At 40.1% G+C, this 25,960-nt stretch overlaps 1 protein-coding gene across 12 annotated transcripts in view; it reads right to left on the bottom strand.

Annotated features, from left to right (window-relative positions):
* The window catches only part of Elmo1 (engulfment and cell motility 1), a 578,859-nt gene that overhangs the window by 118,315 nt on the left and 434,584 nt on the right, over window positions 1-25,960 (bottom strand). The gene's annotated exons all lie outside the window — the stretch shown is intronic.

Genomic DNA, 25,960 nt, shown 5'->3' with positions numbered 1-25,960 from the left:
GCCATTGAAGTATGAAAGCACCTGTAGGCAATATATAAATCAATGGTTACCTGTGTGTTTCAATAAAACTTTATTTACAAGTTGAAGCAGTGGGCCAGATTTGGACCACAGCAATGTCTGTCCGAGAACTCAAATACCTACTCTACTTCCCACGTGGATTCCACTCATACAGAATTTTATCATTAACATAAGTTCATATTTAAAAGTCAACTACTAATCATCTTATCATACTTCTCTGAAAAAAAAAAATATATATATATATACACAAATCTAATTGAAAAATACATTTCCTAGGAATAGAAGGATTTAACAATATTGTTCTTCTTTTTTTTTTTGTATTAAATTCTTTTATTGGTACATTGTAGGTATACAACACAATTACATTTCTCATTGGGAATTGTACCTTTATGTAATGCATCTTGGTTCTTATTTTTTCCCCATTCCTAGCCCTCCCTTCACACCCTCCACCCTTCCCTATTTACAAAGACTTTATTTCCATTTTTTCCATTTCTCAGCATTTTTTCCTTTCCCTTCTTTCCTTTCCCCTGTGCCTCCCACTACCCCTACCCCTTTGGACCTTTTATTCCTATTTTACATTATCAATTATTCATTCTAATAATTGGTACATTTTAGGTATACAATATAATGACATTCATCATTGGAAATTTGCACCTTTACATAGTCTCTCTTGGTTCTTGTTTTTCACCCTTGCCCAGCCCTCCCTTCAACCCCTCCAGCCCTCCCTATTTACAAAAATTTTGTTCCTATTTTTCCATTTTCTCATATTAATCCCATTCCCTTCTATCCTTTCCCTTAGCCCTCCCACTTCCTTCCCCTTTGCCCCTTTTCTTCCTATTTCACATGACCTATTATACATTTAGTCCTTATTTACACTTTCAGTTTCTCACACCAGAGAAACTATTCGGTATTTACACATGCGTGTCCTATTTATTTCACTTAAGAGTATTGCCTCAATGTGCATCCACTTAGCTACAAATGTCTCGAATTTCTCATTTTTATGGCTGAGTAGTACTCCATTTTATAAAAAATATTGTTCTTCTTGACTGCATCTAAAAGTACAATGATTATTCATATAAACTAATGAAGACATAAATATATTACACATTGTGATAAATAATTACTAAACCACAAAGAAAGATTTCATTGGGCATGGATCTCATTTTAACAAGATGGGGACCCCACACTGTTCTTTATTTAACAATCCATCACCAGTCTCTGGCTCTCAGGGAAGGTTTGCAGACTTGGGGAATGCACCTTAGGAAGGTCTGGTGGGGTGAGAAGAAGCCCTTTTCCCAGGAGAGAGAAGGGGAATGAAGGAGAGAAGGATTAGAACCAACCTCTCCTGATGTGGACAAGCCACAGGTGCTGTCTGAATGAAGATCATCCACTTCAATGCACACATGAAAGCCAGAAATCTGGAAATGGTTTACTTCAAAACTATCCAGCCCTGCCTTTCTTTTACATAGTTCTCAACCTTTTCAAAAGAATGAGCAGCTAGTTTGAATATTGCTTTTCCAGTGCATCAGCTACAAATCCACCTCCAAGTGATAATGAAATGGATGCCTTAGACATCACTAAAAATATGGGCTTGTGACTTGGATTTGAACTTCACTCTGCCACTTGCTCAATGGGTAATACTCCAGTTATTAGATGGGTAATAAGCCAATGCTCTCTGTGTCTCTTTCCTTATCTCCAAAAGGTGTTTGGTGCCTTTTAACACTCCAGAAACAGTAATAAAATGGACAGAAACTGATAATTAGAGTCTACATAGGGTCTCTATAGAGAGATCTATATACTCTTCTGTAAAAGCCCATTGCCTGACAGACCTCATCTGATAATTTAAGAAAAATAGCTATATTCTAAGAATTAGAACAATAATTTGGGACATTTCACTGCAAAGGATCTTTGAATATGCAAAGTGCCTAGCACACAGAGAGCACAATTTTTCTAACTATCAGAACATGTATTTCTGATGTTGGTTTGACCTTGAAGCAAAGGACAGAGAGTCCACTTATGAAGGACAATTATTCCAGGGAAGTGGAGAGAGACAACTTGGCATCCACAGTTGGTGGATGATTGCACACTTAGCTGTGGTACACCAATCTTGGGCCAAGAAACTTTCATATCCACAATCATTTATCCCTCTACTCAGGAAATACGGAGTCACTGTAGCTGCAGATGGGCAGAGCTACAAATTCTTTCTCCTTTGATAATTCTAACAGTTGAGAAACCTTTGGTAAAGTAGGAAAATGTTGGTTCATCCACGTTTTATTTTGTAGGTTGCCATGTAACACTAAGACTACAGCTCTTACATTTGCTTTTTTGGTTCAATTTCTCTTAGGCATTTACAGAGAAAGGAAGGCAAGAAGCAATAAGACAATTTGTTTTCATCAACTACCTTTAAGTTGTTTCAAACAACATATGAGCCCTTTTTGAAATGAGGGTATTTTTTCTTGTTTTTGGCAATGAAATTAACTTTTTTTTATTAGTATGCTTGAAGTATATACAATTAAATTCCTTGTGAGGAGTTTGTATGTGAACATAACATCTCTTAATTCTTTTTTTATCCCCTACCCCCTTCATCCTTCCCTGCTCATTTTACCTCTTGATCCCCTTTCCATTTGCAAAAGTTCTATTTCCATTTTTTTCTTTCAAATTTTTCATTTCCTTTCCCTTTCCTCCTACCCTTCCTTCCATCCATTTCGTGTTCTCCTTTTCATCTGAGAAAAAGATCTCCCTAGTTCCTCTTATCTATCTTATATTTTGCTTTTATAGTTTGGATTTCTCATATAAGAGAAATCATGCAATATTTAAGCTTGTGTGTCTGATTTATTGTACTTAATATTATGGTCTCAAGGTGCAGCCATTTACCTACAAATGCCTCATGTTTATCCTTTTTATGGCAGACCATATTATTCCATTTTGTATAAATACCACATTTTTGTTATCCATTCATCTATTGATGGGTGTTAAGACATTTTCCAAGATTTAGCCGTCATAAACTGTGCTCCTATAAACATGGGTATGCAAGGGGCATGGAAACAATGCATACTTGAACAAATGACTTAGTGGGTATGTAAATGAATGTGGCTGGCTGGAACTTTTTCTTACTTTAGCATCCATGCTCTGGGAAATTCCAATATGGAAGCTATTGATTGCCTGAAAAAAAAAGGGTCCATGCAGATTAATCCATAGATGTTCACACCCTGTAATCCCAATGCCTGAAATAGAATCTGATATATGGTAGCCATTCAGCAAATATTAGTTGTTGAATAAATTAAGAGAGCAAGAAAATGTGAATTTTGTTCCTAGTTAACAGTAGCATGTTAGAAGGTCAGTGAATTTCTGTGAGCCTCACTTACTTCTCCTATGAAAAGATAAATGCATTGTATCAACCCTCCCTTCCCTGCTGATGGGCTCACTGATCTCAGGTATAGGGCCTTAGGCAGCCACTACCAGCAGACCCCAGTCATCATCAGTTTGCCTCTATTTGCCATTCAAAGTCTCACGCTTCTTCAAAATCCAGGATGCTCTGGGTGTATAGTAAATAGATGACCACCTGTAACCAACCGAAATTGCCCCTTCTCCCCTGTCAGCACACAGGAGGTGAGCCGCTACCAGCACACAAGAGGAGGCTTCTGGGCAGCTGTGCCACTCCCACCAGCACACAGGAGGTAAGCTGCGTAGGTGCCAGCAGCACCCCTCCCCCATCAAAATGAGAAGACATGTAAACAAGTCTCAAAACCAGACTTACAGATCACCTCAAGCAACACCAAAGGGAAATCAGATGGAACAATCTGATACTCAACCACCTGGACTCCCTGAACTGGTAACAAAAGAGGATCTGGAAAAAATGAAATCAGAAATAATTTCTCAGATAACAGCAGAGATTGTGCTCATAGTGCAAGGCATGATTAATAAATCTAGAGAGGAACTAAGCAACATGATGGAATCCCAACATAGGAAACAAATGGAATCCATAAAACAGATGCAAAAAGATTTCCAGGAGAATAAAAACTCCATTGAAAGTCTATGCAGCAGAATGAGCCAATGTGAGGACAGAATTTCAGATATAGAAGATAAGATTGCAATTAGTGACCAGGAAAAGAAAAATTGCTTTAAAACTGTAAGGGACCACGAGAAATCAATCCAGCAGCTGCTAGACGATGCAAAGAAGAATAACATAAGACTGACTGGAGCCAATGAAGAAACAGGAGAGAGTGCAGATGACATAAAAAAACTCTTCACAGAAGTGATGGCAGGAAACTTCCCAAGTGGGGGAAAAGAACTTGACATACAGATAAGGGAGGCATATAGGACTCCAACTAGACTTGATCAAAAAACATCTACACATAAGTATATAATTGTTAAGATTCCAGAAACCCAACAGAAGAACAAAGTCCTATAAGCAGTTAGAGAAAAGAAACAAATCACATATAAAGGAAAGCCCACCAGAATCACAGCAGACTTCTCAATGCAAACCCTCAAGGCAAGAAGAGCTTGGAGTGATGTATTCCAAGCCCTTAAAGAAAACAGCCTCCAACCCAGATTGATGTACCCTGCAAAATTATCTTTCAAAATTGATGGAGAAATAAGATACTTTCATGACAAAGAGCACCTTAGGAACTTCATGAATTCCAAACCAGTACTCCAAAAAAATTTAGACAATATCCTAGGAAAAGACAATGAGGATCACAACCCCACAAACCCCAGCAGAATGAATCCATAAGGCATGACAAGATATTAAATGCAAAGGGAGAGAATCCAACAAAAAGAAAAAGTCATGATAATGATAAGTCAATATGTATGAATTATAACCATCAATGTTAATGGTCTCAATTCACCAATCAAAAGAAATAGACTGGCAGAATGGGTCAAGAAGCAAGATCCAACAATATGCTGCATACAAGAAACACATTTAATTCAAAAAGAAACTCATAGACTGAAAGTTAAAGGGTGGAAAACAATGCTCCATGTGACAGGAACCCAAGAAAAAAGCAGGAGTAGCTATCCTCTTTGCAGATCAAGTGGATTTCAAACAAAAATCTGAAAAACTCTGGTCTCAAGAATTTCAGACAAGGGATACTCAACTTGTTTGTACAAATCTATTGTGAACATGTGTTTTCATTCCTCTCAAGTAAAAACTTAAGAACAGGACTGTTGTTTCTTAACAGTAATACAAGAAATTTCTATATTGTTTTCCAAAATGGTTTTATCATTTTACATTCACATTAGCAGTATTAGAAAGTTCTAACTGGTTCACACCTAAGCTGACATTTGTTCTTTTAAAACTTTTAACTTCATTTCCCTAATGAGTGTATAATTCAATCTTGTTATTGTACTGATTAGTATTTTTCTGATTCTACTGTTGCACACATTTCCTTGTGCTGTACTGGCTATTTATCATCTTCCTGTGTCTACTTTTTAATTGGGTTGTCTATTAATGAGCTGTAAGAGTTCTTTATATATTCTGGTCATAGGTTATATGCATTATAAATATGGTCATTTAAGAACTTACTTTTCTTTTCTTTTTTTTTTTGTTCGGTATGGGGGACCAAACTCAGGTCCTTGCGCTTGCGCAGCAGGCAGCAAAACCACTGAGCTAAATCCCTGGCCCGACTTACTTTTCATTTTGACAATGTCATTTAAAGTTCTAAATTTTGATGGAATCTCATTTATCAATTTTTTTCTTTTATAAATCATGTCTTTTATATCCTAGGAAATTCTTGCCTACCCTAATTCATAAACATTTTCCCTTATAATTTCTTCTTAAAGTTTTATAGTTTTAGTCTTTCTTATTTAGGTTCATAGATCCATTCAAGTTATTTTTATGTATGGAAATAAGGGTTGAGGTTAATTTTTTATATAAGGATACCAGGTGTTCTAGTGCCATTTGCTGAAAACACTATCTTTTTCTCTGCTCTTGAGTTGAGTTTATGTTCTACAAAATGTCACTGTCAAATAATCTTTCAAAATTCAGTAGGCCATATATGTGCAGTTCTATTTCTAGAGTCTCTGTTTTATTCCAATGATCTATATGTCTTTCCTTACACCAACACTGCCTTGATTACTGTAGCTTTGGAGGAAGTCTTAAAATTAGGTGCTAAATGTCTTCCAACACTGTTTTTTTTTTCTTTTTCTTTTTTACTTTTCTAGGTCCTTTGTACTCCTACATAACTTTAAATTTCAATATCCCATTCTTCATTTATAGCAAGTATACATAGACCTGAATTTTTATATATACCTTGTGTTTTCTAATCCTGCTAAATTCAAATACACATTCTATGGGCTCCTAGAGATTTCTTAGTATTTTCTCTGTAGATGATCATTTCATCTACATATACAGATTTTACTTCTACCTTGCAAATCCTATCCTAATTGTGTCATTTCATTGACAGACTATTTTGGTTTGGGCCTAGGTTTCAAAGTTTAATGGACAGATGAAGAGTACGCATATCTGCCCCTGTTCCCCACCTTAGGGAGAAAGCACTGTATCTTCTCCATTCATATAAGGCATTTTTGCTGGAAGTATGGAGTACAAGTCTTTGATCTGTTGAGAAGGTTCTGTTCTACTTCTAGTTTCCTGATAGCTTTTACTATGAATAGCTGTAGAATTTAGTCCAATACTTTTTCTCCAACTACTGACAGGGTCATATGGCTTTTTCCTTTCCTCTGTTAAAACGATGACTTTTGGGGGTGGATCTTCCAATGCTGAACCAACACTGCCACCCCTATAATAAAACCACTTTCTACATACTGCCAGATCTGACTTCTAATAGTTTGTTTTGTTAGACAAATTTGTATCTATGTTCATACTTTTTTCTTCTATTATCTTTTAGTATTAGCACAGTATTGATTTCCTAAAATGAGGGGAGAAGTGTTCCTTCTTTTTTCTGCTTTAATTGTTTGATATAATTTATCAGTTAAAATGTATATGAGCCTGCTGTTGTCATGTAGGTAGGTTTTCAAGCTAGGAATATACTTTCTTTAATAGGTGCTATTCAAATTTTATATTTCCTCCACAGCCAAGTTTCATTAATTTGTCTTCCAAGGTACTTCTTAGAAGTTGTCAAATTTATTTCAAAAAAGATTTTTGTAATATGCTTCCTATATCCTTTTAAATTCTGTAAAATCTGTGGTAATGTCTCCTAGATCTTGATATTGTAATTTTAAAAATGTATAATTGATATTGTGCAGTAGGAAGAAAAGGTCTAAAGGAGCAGGGGAAGTGGAAAGGACAGAAGAAAGGACAGAAGGCAAAAGAAAAAATATGAGAAAAGGGAAAAAAATGGAAACAAAGTCTTTGCAAATAGGGAAGGGTGGAGGGGGTGAAGGGAGGGCAGGGGAAGGGGAAAAAATAAAAACCAAGATACTCATGTAATGGTACAAGATCCCAATGATGAATGTAACTATTTTATACCTAAAATGTACTAATAAACTCAATGGGAAAAAAAAGGAAATTGCCCCTTCTCTTCTCTTGACAGAACACATAACTGAGAGGTGTGACATTATTGGCTGGTTGGAGGGTGGGGCAGAAAACTATCAAAAGGCCTGGGAACCTGTCTGTAGAAGAACTAAAGATGTGTGTGTTTTTCAAAGTGTTCAGCATGCCTTCATGAAGAAGAAAGCTAGTTCTGGGGCAGAATGGCTAAGGCTTGGCTATCCAGAAGGATTTACAGGTCCTCAGTTGTTTACAGCAGAATATAACCTTTTTGAATGCTGCAAGGCATCTGGCCAGAAGTACAACACCGTTTGATTTGGCCTGGCTTCCAAAACCAGCAAAGTATACAACACCCTCCTAGAGCTTCTGGCTCCAGAAGCAAGTTTCCAATGATTCCTCCTCAATAAGTAAGATTGAGCTGTTAAAAGATACTAGATTTGGAAGAACAACTGTAATGTCTGATATTACAATCCACAATGCATACAGAGTATATTAATACATGTGTTCTCTGAACATTTCTACGTGTCTGATAGGGTGGGTATTATTAATATTTCATCCATAAGAAAAAATACTAAAGATTAGAGCAGCAACATGGTAGAGCACAAACCTGACATGCCTAAGCTGGCACTTGAGCTCAGTCTCTTGTTTGTCAGGGTTTATTCTCTCTGGGTAGCCTACCATGCTACCAGGGTTCGAGTCATCTTGATGATGTAGGAGGATAATCTAAGAGCAGAGAAACCCTCCCATAGTAAAAGCAGTTCTGTAAGATATGAAAACAAATGGCTTGCACCCAATAATGAAATCATACCATGCTTCCCTGACATAGCCCATTATTGTTTATTAATCACTCACACACACATCATTCTTATTTAATTTTCATTCTTCATCAGACTCATGAGAAATCTACCTTTACTTCTTTTTTATATTTAACATGCAAGCCAATCCCAGTTGAAGGAGATTAAGTGATTCTTAGAAGTTTTAGGAGGGCAGACGGGTGACAAAGAAGACGTTCTTTGCAAAGCACCTGCTGTCTACTTTGTAGAAATGTCTGAGCCAGGCTTTTAGAATGAGGAATGGGGCTTTTACACTTTGACTCCCACCATCTTGGGTTCTAGAGAAGTGCAGATGCCTTAATACTGTCATCTTGGCCTAGGGGCAGTACCGATCTTATTGGCTTTAAACTAGTTCCTGTGTTGATGTCACTCTCTCTACAGGTTACAGATTCTGAAATGTAGTTGAAAATGGTTGGCCCATTAGGTAGGAATGGGTGACTCCTCCCATGCTGGGGCTGTGGCTTGGCTGCCTAGATTTTAAGCTTACTCCCAGGGGCTCTGACTTGGGCTGCCAATACGAAGGCCCAAGTTCCATTAGCTGATGAAGGCCTCTTTCCAACTGGGCAAGAGGATGTTAGAATCACCCCAGATGCTATCTCAAATGCTCAGCCGCAAGAATTCCAACCGAGTCAGAGTGAAGCTTTATTTCACTGTGCTCCCAGGTCTGGGAAGGATGCCAGTGAGCAACTCTCCTTGACAGGCCTCTCATCACTTACAGCTCAAAGGAAAAGAAAAGTGAGTTCCTCAAGTGCCAGCCCGCAGCCTTCCCTGTCAGGTGGCAACACCTCCAGGGAACAGCTGAGTCAGAGGCGGAGTAAAGAGCTGTCACTGCCTTATCACTGAAACCCTGCATCCTGATGATAATTCCCCACCTTTTCCTTCTCAAATTCTTGCACAAGGCACAGAGTTGAGGAAAGGACATAAGAGAGGGGTGAAAATCCACTTTTGGCTTTAAGCCAATTCTCAGGAGTGTCTGACTCAGTGCTGTGTTAAGAAGGATTCTGAGGTTCTATCTGGCTACATTGGAAAAGATGGTTCAGATCAATATGACATGGGCTCTAGAAGATGGATAGATTGTCATAAGTCTGACACATATATGAGATAGGAAGTCTTCAAGTCTAAACTCTTCTTTACCCATATGAAGATGCTGAGGGCCAAAAAAGTTAAGCAACTTGCAAAATTTAGCTGCCAAAGGAGAAACAATAACCCACATCCTTAGATTCTAGATTACTGCTCTGCCAGCCATACGGATGCTTTTCCAGCCTCAGATTTCTGGAATATCACAAATTGCTTGAAATAAGTTGGAAAATCAATAGACTTCAAATTCCTGTGGAAACTCAAAGACTCTAATTGTAATGATAATTTTACTCATGTGATGCACACCTGTCTCGCAGTGTCTCCACATTCGCTGAAATCCTAAATCACTCCTTCTTACTCATGATGAAAGGTGTGAGTCCTTGGGATGGCCAAATATCAGCAGATGTGCAAAGCAACGCATCTTGCAGTTGGAGTCAATCCTAACTATGGGTTAATCTACTTGGTCCACTAGTGTTGCCCCAGGAAAAAAGGTTAAGACATGTCTTGAAAGTAAGTAAGTTGTAAAGAATCCACACAATTTACTCCAGCAAACATTTGTTGAGTGTTTAAGCACACAAAGCATTCTCCTAGAGGATTCTGTCCAACATGCAGGAAATGGGGAGTGTTGGACCAGAAGGCATCTCTGATATTACAGATGGTATTCAACCATATGGAATTTGTGTCTTTTCTCATTGTTTTGTGTAATTTCTCACAAGCCCTTTATTAAAGCAAAGTTTATGAGAGTGGTGCTCGGAGTGAACTTCATCCTTCCGTTTTTCAGATTTGGATGAAACTGTCCACTTGGGTCAGTTTTAGGAGGCTGAGGCTAAATGCTTCTATGTAAGCTCTGAAGCATAATTTTGGTGTAGTTATTAAAGACACTGACTCTTCTTTCAAGGTTGGTTTTATATGAAAAACTCTTTTAGGGAATAGACAAATAGGATAGTGATATTAAAGGTATGGATTTTAAGATTAAGTGCAACAACTACTTAGTCACCATATTCTAGCTAAGCAAAATGTGTACAACTGAATAAAATGGCAGCCATCAAATTGCCCCTTTGCCTTAATTTGTACTTGTCTTCATAAAGAAGTATCTGTTCACAATACAGTTACTGTCTTAATCATGGTTTGTTTATCATTAAAATTAAATCCAGGCTCCCTATTGAGCTGAAGGTTCTTGGATTTAATGTGCCTTCTAAAAGTTCATGTGTTGGAAACTGAATCCTCAAATTTGTATGTTGATGGCATTTGGAGGTGGGACCTTTGGTATATAATTAGGGTTAGATGAGTCTGAGGGTGGAGTCTCTATGATGGAAGTAGAGTCTTTATAAGAAGAGGAAGACGGAATTCATTCACAAACTCTCATCTTGGGCGTGTCAGGATGTCATGCCCTTCACCACATTACAATGCATCGAGAATGTCCTCACCAATTGCTGGTACCCTGACATTGAACTTCCAGCTTCCACAACTGTGAAAAATGAATTTCTTTTTCTTATAAATTGCCTAATCTTGGGTGTTCTCTTGTAACAACAGGAAACAGATTAAAACAAGGGTGGCAGATTCAAAGCATAGTGAGTAGCAGCACCAAGATATTTAGGGACTGAAACATCCCACAGAAGGATGAGTGTGGGTTTTCTGCACTTGGAAATGGTGCCCCTTTTAATTCCCCATGTCAAAGAGTGTAAGGGAAAAGTAAAGATTTAGCTACATGTTGACTTTGCCCAGAGTAAACAGGTATGTGAATATTAGTGCTCTGTTTTCTTCGTTAGCAGAACAGTCTTCTGGGTGCCCCCGGAGATAAAAGAGGAGCAAAGGAGTCAAAGCACGATAACAGGTACAGAAGTAACTGGAATAGTCCCTGTCTAGTGGAGAGCTCTGAACATGGAGCTACAGCAGCCTTGAAATTTGGACTATCACGACTAAACACTTGAATTCCAAATCTCATTTAATTTTAGCTAATTTAAATTTTAAAACTGATACTTAAGTTATTGGAAGATTTTTAAGTATGTGTGGAACAACTTGCAAATGTGAGTCTACTTTTTTCACTATAAATTTTGTGAAGTCTTAAGTACAGATTCGTTGTGAAAAATCCAGCATCCACACTAAGTTGTGTTGTAAGCAGGAAACACATCAACTTTCAAAAGCTTCCTATGGAAAGTTCAATGTAAATTATTTTGCTAATAATTTTGTACTTACATGTTGAAATGACAACACCTTGCATACAACAGGTTAAATAACATATATCATTAAAACTAAAAGGCCTGTTTCTTTTTATTTTTGAAGGTGACTACTAAAAAATTAAATTACATACGTAACTTGTATTACAGTTCCAATAGGCAATGCTGGTCTAGATAGAGACCTACCATATTGTCCCTGTGATATATTTTTGTACAGTTATTAACACTGTCTTCTTTTTGTATAGTTATTAACACTGTGGGGTAATCAAAAGTATGATAAACGTTTTAATTAAAATATTATTACAGTAAAAGACACACTGCCATTAAGCCCCCTCATTTATCCTATTATTCTTCGCAATGTGTCTTTTACTATAATGGGTTTTTAAAAGTTTAAGCATTCACTATATTTTTCAATCATCCCTGTTATACCTAATCTGAAACTAGAACGTCCATAATATTAGGCATGCGTAATCTGCTAGAAAGACCCTACTATAGATTCCTTTTCCACTTAGCAATGTGATCTTGTTCATACGTTCTGGTCTTTATTTCTTTCTGTAGTGAACAAGAAATACTGACAAGATCAATACTTTTCCCCCCTAGCAGATTAATCCCTTCCTTTTCATTTTTTATTATTACATCTTCACGGTGAATGTCAGTTTGTAAAACAGACAGAAGAGGAGATGCAATGGTTGCAGAAGGAGTGGAGGATTCATTCACCCACACACTCCTACTTTATACTAGTGGCCATCAATTCTTCCCAAAATTACAGAAAGCATAGTTTGAAACCACTTCACCCTGTGAATTCCAAGAGTAATCTAGGAGTCTCTGGCTGCTCCATCACTGCGTCTGTCATCACTAGGTGGAAGTGATTTCTCTGTGGGGCCCATTGTCCCTGCTCACAAGGCCTTCAGAATGTGTGGGAGTCTGATGATTTCCAAGGCACTGCACACTGTGTACACCCCCGCTGGCTGCCCTTCTGTCCCTGGTCCTTCACAGCCTTTGCCACTGCTCTGGCTGCTGCACATCATTCCTGGAATATGCAAGCAAAGGGCAGAAGCAGAACACTGGGGACCTGATACATCTCAGATGGCCCAGCAGAAGCATTTCCCTAAGTCAAGGGATCCAATTCATGTTAGTCCAGTAAAATTGTGCAAGGAGATCCCGTATCATATAATAACTTACATGGGTAACCCATAGCACATTCTAGTGACAACTGTTAGTTAGCTCAAACTTGTTTTCCTTAATGGGATTATTAATAATTCACTCAACTACCCCAAAATGCTTTTTCAGTTTAATTTTAATTACTGTGCTGATTGTTTAATTCAACTACCTGTGGTGTGACTCCACTAGACAAGCAGACAAACTGATGAGACCTTCTTCTACCATCCACTTACTTTTCCTCCATCTACAAATGTGGCCACAAGTAAATCAACATGTGTGAAATGCCATCTATGCACCAGTTCCTAGCTGGATAAATGAGGACAAGTTCCTTAACATTTTGGGGACTCAATTTCCTCATCAATAAAAGAGATATGAAAGTAGTCCTGTTAGGACTTTCCTGAAGGTTCAGTGAGTGATTAGCCTCTCGCATTGCATGTATGTAGCACCTAAAAAATATTCCAGGCAGCTTAGCTACTACTGTTGTGATTGGTTTTATTCCAGTGGAGAAGCTGAGGAATTCTATCACTCAAACTCTCAATACTCAATGTCAAGTATTGGATTCAACGTATTTATATCGCCTCTGACTTGTGTGGGGGTAACTCCAATGTGCAGCTGAAAGGCTAAGAGGATTCATTTTCCTTTCTCTTTATATTTGTCTTTCCAATATGTTCCACATCCTACAAATGCCAAGAGGAGACAGTGGGAAGAAGTCTTCTTGTTCAAGGATAAACAGAGTATTTACAAAGACACAGCTCTCATTGTGCCATGTGAAAGAGCACTTTCAATTCAAGTCCCATAGCTCTAGTTTCATCAACCCTCCAAGCTCAGAAGTCAGAAAACCACCATGTCCTAGAATCATTTCCAAGACTTTATTTTTCCTGTGCTGGGCATCAAACAGCCCCACACATGTTAGGCAAGGACTCTTGTCATGGAGCTACATCCTCAGCTTTAAGATTTCTGAATCTGAGCAGTAACTGAGAATGCTCTGGACTTCACTGAGGTATCAGTGTCTATCAAACCCCAGCAGTTGCTGGGAGACGGGGCTGCAGCAGTACTCAATGCTCCCATTTGGAAAAAAGTTGATGATCTGAACTCCAGGGTATAATAGTCTTCCAGGACAGGGATCCTACTTTCCCCTGAAGTGGCCAGTCCTCAGGATGTTAGAGGTTTATGCAAAGTATATTTTCTTGGGGGCAGACAGAAGGTTCATTTAAGAACCTTCATGTTCTTAAAGAGCTCCATGATCTAAAAATAGGTTATGAACTACAGTTTTAGGGTTTTTTATGCATGTTTTTAAAAAAACATTTTATTGCTTCCATAAAAGGCTGGTTTCTTTTCTCATTCTTGCCAACAGGTGCCAGTACTTCACTCATGTACAGTGACGCTACCAGGGGAGAGAAGGGGGCAAAAAGAGGATGGAGAGTCACTCTAATGAGATAGCTGTCACTTAACATACCTCTGCTGAAAACCAGAGTGCCTCAGAATTGTGCCTGTCCATGGGTCGATCGTGGAGTGAGACACTGCAGGCACAGTTAATATGCACAGCCTCCTCTGGGCAGGTGGAATTCTCTATGTATCCAATCATCTGAGCCTCTGGGGACCAGAGACATCCCGCATCTCCAGAAAGGTTTTCAGCTAACAAAGACGTCAATGACCTGGTCAAGTGACCAAGTGACCCCAGTGCTCTGTCACCCACAGTCAGGAAATCCTCCCTTGCCCCCACAGCATCAGCCCCGCTTCCCTGATGGACAGAGTACCGAGTCTCTCTCTCCCAGGCACCCGGTTGTCCTCACCCAGTCTTGAGTCTCGGACAGGCAAAACCTTCCAAGCTCTTTCGTTTCTTTATTGGTTAATTACAGATCGCTATTTAGGACACAGCAAATTCCATTTCAGAGCCATGTGAAGATCCACAACATTCTCCTCTATCAAAAGGACACCAAGGACAATGAATAAGAGTGCAACTATTTCACAACCATTTCTTTTTAAGCCCAATGAAAATGCTTTATCCTCCTTTCCTTTCTCCATTATTTGAACCAAAGTGGACTGTAAATAGAAGACACCAAGTATGCCATGACTCTTTCTTACACATAAGATAGGAAATCACATTTTTATAAAAAGCAACAGTGAAGAAGTCTCAGTAGATAAGAGACAGGAGAACAGATCTTGGGCAGAGATGGGAACCTGAGTTTAGCCCCTACTCTCTGCATGCAAGCAGAAAGCAATACCTTCCTTCTGGTGTTTGGAAGGACCATCACTTCTCCAAACTCTGTGCCTTGCATTCTGTCTTGCCACATATATTTTAAATTTGCAGCTTGGATGGCCTCTAAAGGCAAAGAGTTTCCCTTTCTTCATGCTGCTTCTCTATGGCTGTTTACAATTCTGCTTTTTTGTTCGTCCTGTGTCTACCAAACAATATTGAAAATTTCATTGCCAGTGTCAGAAAATTAAACCCCAGGGAGCAGAGCAATAGCTCAGAACATCCCTTCCCTGGCTAAAAGCCAATCCTTGGATATAACTTTGCAAAGCTTCCCTGGTTGTCAGAGGTTTGAAAGGGTGCAAAACAGAGTCATTTCAAAGAATACTTTTTGATTGCTAAAATCTTTCTGAATTCACTTCAACTGATCTTCAAAATTAATCTGAAAAATCACATTTCAATTTGGAGACTGGTTGTACAAAAGAAGAAAGAGACACAACCTGGTTCAGTTGCACATTTCCCGAACAGAGCAAAGAATAGTGGCATACAGCGAAGAGATGCTTCATGCCATGGCTGGGGGTCTGAAGAAGTGTGTGACAGACGGTTGTAATAACATCTCTCTCCACAATGCAAACACCAGCAACATGATCAAGCAGCTCTGGGCTCTGTGCACCTTTCTTTCTTCCCAGTAATGCATGGGGTTGCCTCTTATTAATTGGGCTTGAAAAACAGTTTCTTTTCAGATGAATCAATACTGAGGGAGATTAAGCAGAACTCTGCTCTTTGCACTAATCTTAACTAGCCCACCAATGTCCAAATATAATGTGCAGTCAACTACAAATCTGATCCGCGCCATGCAAAGCATGCAGCCTTTTGAATACAGTCTCCTGCATCATGGGTACCCTTGAATGCTTGCTCTTCCATGCGCCTTCCCAATTCAATTTTTTTTCTGCAGACAATAGGACAAAGCTGCACTCAGGCTCAGGCTCAGGCTGCTAATACCCACGGACAGATGTGTAAGACTGAGTTTTACTCACCAAGATCCCACAAGTCCATCTTCCCCAATTACAAATGCTGCTGCTAAGCTGCTGCTACAGCAAAGCAACCTAGAGTCGTCCCGCAGAAGAACAATGCACTGGAAGACCAGCCAGTGTCTGAGGAAGCGTGTTCATGAAATAGGTTTCCAGTTGCGCCATGTGAACAGGGACGGGCTGCACACCTCTAACTGCCATCCACTCCAAGTCCGGAGGAATAAGCATGTACCTTTGCTTATGTTTATGGGGCTGGAGCCCCGGGGTGCTCCGATTGGCAGGAGTCGTGGCAGGACCAGCCAATCAAAGGGAGCCTCCATTTCGGGGAAACTCCTGCTCATTTATTTAGCATCTTCAGAGATCACCCGCTTTTCTGGGAAGAGCTTTTCTCTTCTAGTATCACCAGAAAAAAAATAAACAAACAATAATAACTTCACTTCTGTTTCAGTGCTCGATTCCCTTTGTCAATAAGCACGCAGTTCTCTTTCTTGATATTCATCAATATGCCCACTTTTTCTTTCAAAGAACTGAAAAAAATAAGAGGGAGAAGAAAGAGCTGGCAGTGGGCTGGAGACAGTTCATTTTCGTCAGCTTGCACCTTGTTGCGGGAGAGTCTGCAGTGGGGGGGGGCTGCTTGGGCTCAATAATTACCGATTCTGTTGCCATGGAAACAGACTGGCTGCCAAGGAGTTGGATTCGTGTAGAACATCTGCTCCCAGACCCATAATCAAACACAATCTCATCTCTTTCCCTCTTCCTACTTTTATTTGATTGTGAGTTTGCTTGCCTACACCTTCTCTTGCATACAGTTTGTGTCCAGATATGCTATACAACTGCCTCACTTTACACACACAGGGCATGTACACCAGCTCACATCCCTACCACACAAGCATGAGACAGTGTACCCTGTGGAAGACCCACACTGATTCCCACTCAGGATGGAAACAAATAGCCTCTAAAACTTCTAAAGAATAAGTAGAGTGGGGTTTCTAAAAACATAGTTTTATAACAGCCTTGAAAACCACCCCCCAATAAAAATTTGCAATGGTATTCTCAGAGGGCACTGTGGTGGTTCCTAGGAAACCTTTATAGTGATTAAGTCCAGAGGTTTGTGGAAGATTTGGGAAGCATGAAGTCTTTAGGCTCAGCTCTTTTTTGGCATTAGCACCATCCCGGGGAACCCCTGAAATGATAGGCATCTCCTTGGGTTTTTCTCTGTCCTTTTTCATTTTCTTCAGCTCTTCCTCGGCTTGCTCCAAATTCTGGGGGTTGACAAATCAGCACCAAAGTCAAGGACTCTGTGTGTGCTGCCATCTTTCTCCTTAGCAGCAGGGGCCGCCACTGAGCAATGGATGAGGTGTGACCGGCCTGGTCTGCTGCAGAAGGAGTCTCTGTTTCTCTGGAAGCCCCAGTCCCTCAGTGGCTGGTGGAAAATGGTTAAGTGAGAGAGACAGCTAAGATCGTGCTGAAGTTAGAGAGAAAAAGCTCATTCCCTCTCTGCTGTCCTCAAGTTTAGCATCATCACAACTTGAAGGAGAAACTTCTCTTTCATAAAAGTCTCTGTGAGCCTGAGACCATCAGCACGTTGGTGACACAGGACAGGCTTTTGTGGGGGCTAAGGCTGAGCTTGTGTATGTCTCTGACACTTGAGGTCACAGTGGATTATCCATTCACCACACATACTCTCAGGCTCACAGCAACAACAGCCCTTTTTGCTTAAGTGATACTCAGTCTAAGTCCCGTAACTACCCATCTCCTAGTGTCCCATTGGTCCTGATGTTGGATTTCTCTTTTGAGAATCAGAATCCTAATATTCCATTCTATCTGTGTCTCTGTCTCTGTTTCCCTCTCTAGTGCGCTCTCTCTCTCTCTCTCTCTCTCTCTCTTTCTCTCTCGTGTGTGTGGTACTGGTAATTGAACACAGGATCTTTGCACTGAGCTATATTTCAAGACTCTTTTTTGAAAAAGTATCTCCTTAAGTCACCTAGGCTGGGTCAAGCTGATAAGCCTCCTGCCTCAGCCTCTCAAAAGTTCTGGGTTACAGGTCTCTGCCACCATGCCCGGCCATTTTGTTTCTTCATGCCACTATGGATTTAGGAAAAACTTCTCTCCCAAGTTCTGCTTCCCAGGGAGCCAACTGCACTACTGGGAACTTTTCTCAGTTCTTTCCAGAGCTCCAGGGGTATGGGTAGTTCAGGTTTTCTCTACTGCCTTTCTGTAGCATCTCTAACTTGGCCTGCCAACTTTTCTGCCATTGGGATTCCAATCCACATTTGCATGCTCACACCCTTGAAAACACCCTGATCAGGGCCAGAGATTTAGCTCAGTGGTTTTGCTGCCTGCTGCGCAAGCGCAAGGACCCAAGTTTGATCCCCAGTACCAAAAAAAAAAAAAGAAAGAAAGAAAAGAAAACACCCTAAGCACTAGTTTTCATGCAGAAATATGCCATTCTAACCAGGTCTTCCCTCAACCAAAATAAGATGTTTTTCCCCAAAAAATATTTAATAAGTGTCCACATGTTTACGTGGAAGTTATGCTGGTATCACAACCTCGTTCAGTCAATGAGATCAGGAAAAGTTTACTAGAAGAATTTATATTTGAGACAATAACTAAGGAAGAATAACAAAGTGATAATGACAGAGAAAGTGTGTCAGATATAAGGAGTAGCAAGTGCAAATGGCCTGTAGTAGGAGAGTGAGTGGAGTTCTTGGAAAGAAGCCAAATGTGGCTTATGAGGGAGAATGAGTGGGGTGATGATGTGAGACCAGGCCAGTAGGGTCTTCACCACCAGGTGAAGGGGTTCAGTTTTTATCCTCCAATCAATAAAATCCACTGCAGTACTCCATTAAGTGGCTCCTTGCTCCTCAACACACCAGTCCATATATCCTTCCATTGACTCAATGATAATACAAACAGAGTACGACAATCTAGTGTACGACATTCATAATTTGTTGGATTGATCTAGTGAACACCTAGCCATCTATAGCTCAGGTAACATTCTAAGCACTTTATCTGGATTAATCAATTTAATCTTCACTACAACCCCCAAAATATCACTACTCCCATTACACAGACAAGCACCCACAGGTACAAGGAGGCTAAATAATTCAACCAAGGTTACAGAGACAGTAAATGGCAGAGCTGGGATTTGAACAAAGGGATTCTAGTGTCAGAGGGACTATCTCTGCCACTATGTGTGGAAATCATTTGGAATTCTCACTAAAATGCAGATTCCTGGAAGCCTATTGCATCTTTAGCAAATTAGAATGAATCTGGAACATTTCCCCAAGCACACCAGAGGATTCTTACATACAACTCTGTAAGAGAGGCATTGCTAAGAGATATTTTTGTAAAGGAATAAAGGAGTGGAAGATGAAACCTAACTAATCTTCAACGTGTAAAATGGCAAAGGGCATTGTTTTGAGAATGGGACCTCAACACTCCAAGCTATCACAAAGACTCATGCACATCAGAACAAGGTCCTCTCTTTGGAATGACTGCAAACCCTACTGTGCTATGCAACTCAAAGTGAGAGCTGAAAGTGGGTAGTGTGGACCTCAGCAGCTGTGTCAGTAGAAGGTCTATGAAGAAGGATGGAAGTTCCTGAAGACAACTTTCACCAGGAACCTGGAAGTGCATCCAAACCTGCCAGGGGTGGACACTGTGTAAAACACCATCAATTTTCTTCAGGTAACTTTTTTCCTAGAACTCATTTTGATGACAAAATTGCCAGGTAGACAGATAATGTTGTTGTTTTACCTACAATCTGACCCACATGACTTTGTCTATTCAAAAGCTAATATGCAAGCTCTTTGTTTCACCTAGCTTCTCATGAATTTAGTTCTGAAAAATAACCAACTTCATTGACATTTTTAGAGGGATCACTTTATAGAAAATAGCTACAGCATCTTTGAAGAAACATGCACAAAACTTTCCTGTGGAATCTTTTCCAATGGTTTCGTTACTGAGATCGCAGACTGAGAGCTCTGTTTAGTTAATTTGGCCTAATTGATTCTTCCCTTTCTAGACTGTGCTCTGAAAAGGGAATACAGAAGCTTACAGAACTTCCACTGAACCTCAAAAATGAGGAGACTCAGGTTTTATTGGTTTTCTCTATTACCCAGTGCTTGCCAAGGTCCCAAGGACTGGCATAAAGGTGTTCTGCATGTACGAAGTGGGCTTGAACTCCAGAGGCCCAGGTGCATGATGGGTAGTGTCACATTTGGCTTTTGAACACATTTAGTTCATTATGTGCTCTGTACACACAGGGAAAGGAATCACAACAGCAAATACTTGGAAAATTCAGGGGGTAGAAATCACTCCTCAGTACCCGAATAGCAATCAGGAAAAATTTCTTTCCACTTGAACTACACGACGGCACTCATGTACTTTGTTCTGCTCTGGGTCGGTTCTGTCAGTACCACTGATCCTTCATTATTTAGGGACAGGTTCAATCTAATGAAATTTTACTACCCTCCGTAAATATGATGTATTTCTATGTATATTACTAAATATAATGGAATTCATATTCCTTTAGAATACTTTTAAGCTGCATTCACAAAAGAGTTCTGTCAGGTGATATGCCATGTATTTTCTGAGATCAGAAAATAGTGATTATGACATAATGATTTCTAAACTAGCCATGTGAGTTTTCCTTAGCCCACTCACTGGCCTCCCCTCAAACGAGCAGCTTTTACCTAAGCACTGAGAAGTGGGGCGAGGGGATTCTCTTCACCTCACTGCAGATAAGGGACACTATAGCCAACCCCTCCATTCACCAAGTCTCGGCCCTAAACAGGTCACTTCCCCATCTGGGCATCCATCTCATCAGGTTGCACATTAGCCGCAGGCAATGGAGGGAGGAAAAGGCCCCCACAGCTCATGACATCGCTATGCTGCCTGCTGCTTTGGTTTGGTTGGTTCATTGTTACCTTATGGTCATGAAGGTCAAATTGAATTTGAAGGGAAATCCACACAGCAGAGTGTGTGTGGTAGCAGGTTCTCCCCAGCATCTTCATCTTCTAAGGCGACTCTCACATGCTTACCCATACACACACACCCCCCTCCTCCCTTCCCCTTTCCTCTTCTCTCTGTCTCTCTTTCTCTGACTTTAATTCCATAAGAGAACCAACCTCAGTCCCGACTGGACTAGGCCATATTGCTTAAGGATGTCAGGTCTGAAGTGGAGACTCTGCCCTTGTGGTCAGAAGCATAGTTACTACTGGTTTGGTTCAGCTGCTTTATTTCATACTAGAGACACTGGAGAGAGAGTTTTCTAGTTATCTGTGCTGACCAGATATAGTTACCTCTGGCTCATTTCCATGGTGCATTTTTAAAATCAAAACACACGCGAAACCTCAATTAAACATGGTTAGGATAATTTTTCTGTATCTTTTTTCTCCCCAAGGGAACGTAGTCAATAATATCTCACAGAGATATCTGCAGGCATAAACAGCTGCTTCTCTCTATCTTACTTTGATGGAGAAATGATCCTAAGCAGGACATACAAAGCTTGCTGCATTGTCCTTTATGTTCCAGGATGCTAAGCTGTATGTGATAGGCTTGGATATCTGTGGGAGTTCAGAACAACTACTGCGCTCCCCACGGGCCAATGTCACGAGAGTCCCCATTTTCGCACGGGGGCCCAAGAGATGTAGGTATCCTGTCTCCAGTCACCAGGAGTCTCTCTGTGGGGCACCAGAAGCAGCACACAGCAACAGGACCTCAGTGCAGCTCCAGCAAGCAGCTGGAGCTGGCTGTAAGGCTCAGCCATGAACCACGAGGGATTAATATGAGGATGTTTATTTCCTGGGACCTCGCTATATTTGTGTTGCCCACAAAAATGTCTAAAATATAAGCAAATCCTACAAACACTGTGAAATAAAGCCAGATCTACAAGATACAAACCTATTTATAAGCCTATCTCCAGCCCACGTATTTCTTCTTCCCCTGTCGAGAGTACCAACTTTTGACAGGTGACCATGATTTGCTTCCATAAGGTTAGAAGGTCAAGGTCTAAAAGTCCTTGGGCCATAATAGATCTGACCAAAAGGAACAGGCTGACCTGAGAAGCATGTGGAGACCAGAAGAGGAGGGCTGGTATGATGCGCATCTCATCATTCTGAGTGTCTTTGAAGAGATAATTGGTGAAATTCTGAAAACTTATCATCTTGCCAATTTGATTTTCCAAATATAACAGGGAAATGCATTCCAGAATTGCAGGCTGATGAAAAATCATGCCAAAAGGAAAAGTGAAAATGCCAAAATTCTCAGCTCATTCGTGCCAAGCATGTCCATGGGCAATATGGTGGCAAAAAACTATGAGATCAACAGCAGGAGATGCTTTGGATGATGCCAAATGGGAAACAACTTCTTCACCATTAGGGAAAGGGACACTTCTGAGCTGGCCCTGCATCTTTCCAGGCTTCCAGATCTAAGTAACAATAAGTCCACCTCTTCTAACTCTGAAACACCAATTCCCTACATAATTCCACCTTTCTAGGAAAAAACTTAGTTTCTTTCTGATATTCTCAATTTGAAAGCTAATTTCATCAAAGTTCATAGACATTAAATCCATGGATTACCATGTTTTTGCCAGTGGGTGAACATTAGATGCTATTCTTTTCTCTGCTCTTTTGGCTCACAGAGTCACAGGTACTTTTGCAAATCAAAAAGCTCACAGGGGACCGGCAATGTATCTGAGTGGTAGAGCTCTTGCCTAGCATGCACAGACCCTGGGTTTGATCTCCAGTACATTAAGTCTCCGACTTATGAACATTTGAGTTGCAAACTTTCGTAAGTGTACTGTGTAAGACGCACTTTGTTGATTTACAAATGAATCTGACTTACAAACAATTCTTCTAGAATAGCACACATTTGTAAGTCAGGGCATTACTGTACTAGGGGAAAAAGAGGGGGACATAGGTAAACTATGGATCTTGGTCACCTGTCACAACAGGGATTACATCACAGCAGGACAGTTTAAGCCAGGGGTGAGGGAAGTGTGCAGGGTGTGCTGTGCAAGAGAGAAACCAAGACTATCAGTGGACAAGAAGACTCAGTTCACCTAGGCAAGCGAGGAAGAAGAGGAAGTTATCAGATTTAGCAAGTCCATTGCAGGGAGGTCACATTCTAAGATGTGGAGAGGGGCAGGCAAGGCAGAGGAGGTTACAGGAGGTCTGGATGAGGCCAGATGTGGACCCGCAAGGTGGGGACACCCACACGACCAAAGGACCCAAAAGGACTACCATATGCAATTCTAGAATGAGTCCTGCTAAAATCCAGTTATGTTTACTTTGCCCTCTGGTAAATAACTTTGCTTTCCCAAAAATCACTCAGGTCACATCTGTGCACCCAGAGTTATCAAGAATATCACTAACAACTGCTTACCTCAATAGGAAAATCAACTCAAGACTGTGCCTGGTCATAGCGGGCACCACTACTGTTGCAAGGACAGGGATGGTGTTCTTAAACCCAGTCTGTTCGTATCAACAGCTTGGAGGAGGCAGATTGCAACAAACTATCCTCTATGTACTCCTGATAAAAGGAAATTGGAATGTGAACCGTGACTTCCAGGAAGATAATAGTGACAGGTTATTCCCACTGGGAACAAGCTCTACAACCTAATCTGTGCAGAAATTAAATTCAGATAAAATACAATCTTATTTTATTGTTCAACATTTGCTTGCATCTGTAAGCCATGAATTTTGGACTGTATATAATTGTATATAAATAAAAGTTGCCCCAAAGGGCAATAACTAATCTGTAAATATGCCATGCAAAAGTACTTCCCTGCCCCCAACAAGTCACCCAAAGGCTAGTATGAAAGTTTCTAAAATGCATTGTCTACATGTCATAGTTTAGATCTAAAATGTTCCCCTAAAACTCTCCTGTGTTTGGAAGGTGATTGTGTCAAGGGAGCATTATATTCATCAGTGGATTCATCTACTGATGAGCTCACAGCCGAATGTGCTGTTAGGAGGTGGGACCTGGTTGGAGGTAGATTACTGAGTGCATGAAATAGAAGGGTGTATTCTTATCCCTAGCTCCCCTCTTCTCTCTCTCTGCTTCCTGGCTGCTGTTCTCTATGAGACCCTTCTACCATGCCATTTCTGCCTTACAGCCAGCTGCTGTTGACTGAACCCACCATAAACTACGGTCCAAATAAATCTCTCCTTTAAGTTGTATCAGATATTTCATCCCAGCAACAAAAAAGTGGCTAATGTCCTACAATTCTCTGAACACAGTAACAAACCTGATAATTGGAAAGCAAATATTTCAAATAATCACCGATGTTGATATGTGGGTAAATGTAGTTCCTTGGCTTGCTTGTGTTTTGGGGGGAATCTATTGTGTATCAGACATCTCAGTGGTTCTGTACTTACAGTGAATGAACAAATTTCATAAAGAGTCCAATTTGGAAGTAAATAATTTGTGCCTATTCATTATTCATTATTATTTAGGAACATCCTATAATGTAATTTTACATGTGGCTCAAGTTTCTTTTACAAATACAGCTTTAATATACTGGAAAGATCTAAAGTTTTGTTTATTAAATTTTCTCTTCACGTATTCCATCATATTTCAAGTCTTTTCTAGAAGACTCTTCCACTTCCCGTGTGAGCTCTGATTCACACATCGAAGCTCTCAGAAATAAAGTTCTTTCTCTATGTAACTCTTTCTTTGGATTACAGTGGTACCTTGGTTCAAGAACACTTTTGTTTGCAATTTGTTTCACAAACAGAAGCCTTTGGCAAAATTTTGTTTTTGTTTGCGAAGCCTGCATGGGGTGCTGAACACAACACCCATCTTTCCCACGTGAACATAAATGTGGCTATCTTTTCCAAAATCATGGAATGAATTAAATTCATGCACTGAGTTACCACTGTATTTCCAATGTGTGTGTTTTTGCTATTACACAAGTCAGGTTATTGCAAAGTTACTTTTTTCCACAGCCATCTTCAATACTGGAAACCCAATAAAGCTGGTTAAAACAACACCAAGAATACCATTTCTAGATGTCTCTGGTACCTTAAGCAGGCAGATGAAATCCTATTGCAAGTCTTTATACCCAGGCACATTACAAAAGCTGTCTGGGAACTTCTCTGCTCTTCTGCCCAATATTGTGGATGAAGTCATGAGATGTAGACATCTGAAAACGTGTCTGTGATTCATTCCCATTGTCTCCCATCCCTTCCTCTTCCCACTCCTGCAATTCCAGCCCAAGAGGGAGAAGCACGCTCTGGAAAGCCCACCCGCACATCCCCTTGCTTTGGAAACCCTGTTCACAGGCAGTGCAGGTGCTGGGCTCTGCTCTGTCTGTCTTTTTTCAAGGATGTCACATCTGCTAAGAACTTCCTTCTAGTTAATGAGTCTCCATTGAATCCAGACTCAGAGGGCTTTTGATCCTAGTACCAATCAACTTCAGGCTAAGATGCTAGGCCCTGGCAAAGCTAGGACAGCTGGCCCAAATCCATGTTTTATTCCAAGGAATCAACAACTTTCTCCTGAATTTTAATGTGGAAGGTCAAGATCAAGGAAATTTCCCCAACCCTTACCACTGATTAGACCAGACCACACCCAGAGCTGGATGACAGTTCAAAGTGGGTTTTTTTTAGTATAATTATAGGAGCATATATGTTCAATAGGCAAAATGTGGACTTATAGAGAAAAATACAAATAAACCATTATTAAATCATTCAACCCTTTTAAATTCTGTTTTTAATTAGATGTAATATAATCTTGCATCCTTCTACAATAAACATAAAAAGTATTTTCTGGTATTTGGGTACTATTCACAAGTATTCTGAGTGACAGAAAAAAATCCAATATATAAATAAATGTACCCGTACTTTGTTATAGCCTCAATGCTGAACAGCTGAGTCATTTATTTATTTTTGCCTCTTATAAATAACAACAGAATGACCATCTATATGCATTGATGTTCACCTTCTTGACTGCCTATGATTCTAAATCACAACACTGGTGAATGGTTTTATTGCTGAGATCATCAAGTCTTGGTGAAC

Source organism: Heterocephalus glaber, unplaced genomic scaffold, assembly GCF_053883595.1.
Source record: "Heterocephalus glaber isolate CG9 unplaced genomic scaffold, H.glaber_assembly_v1.0 deba00001610, whole genome shotgun sequence".
Lineage (NCBI taxonomy): Eukaryota > Metazoa > Chordata > Mammalia > Rodentia > Bathyergidae > Heterocephalus > Heterocephalus glaber.
This window is presented reverse-complemented; position numbering and strand designations above follow the sequence as displayed.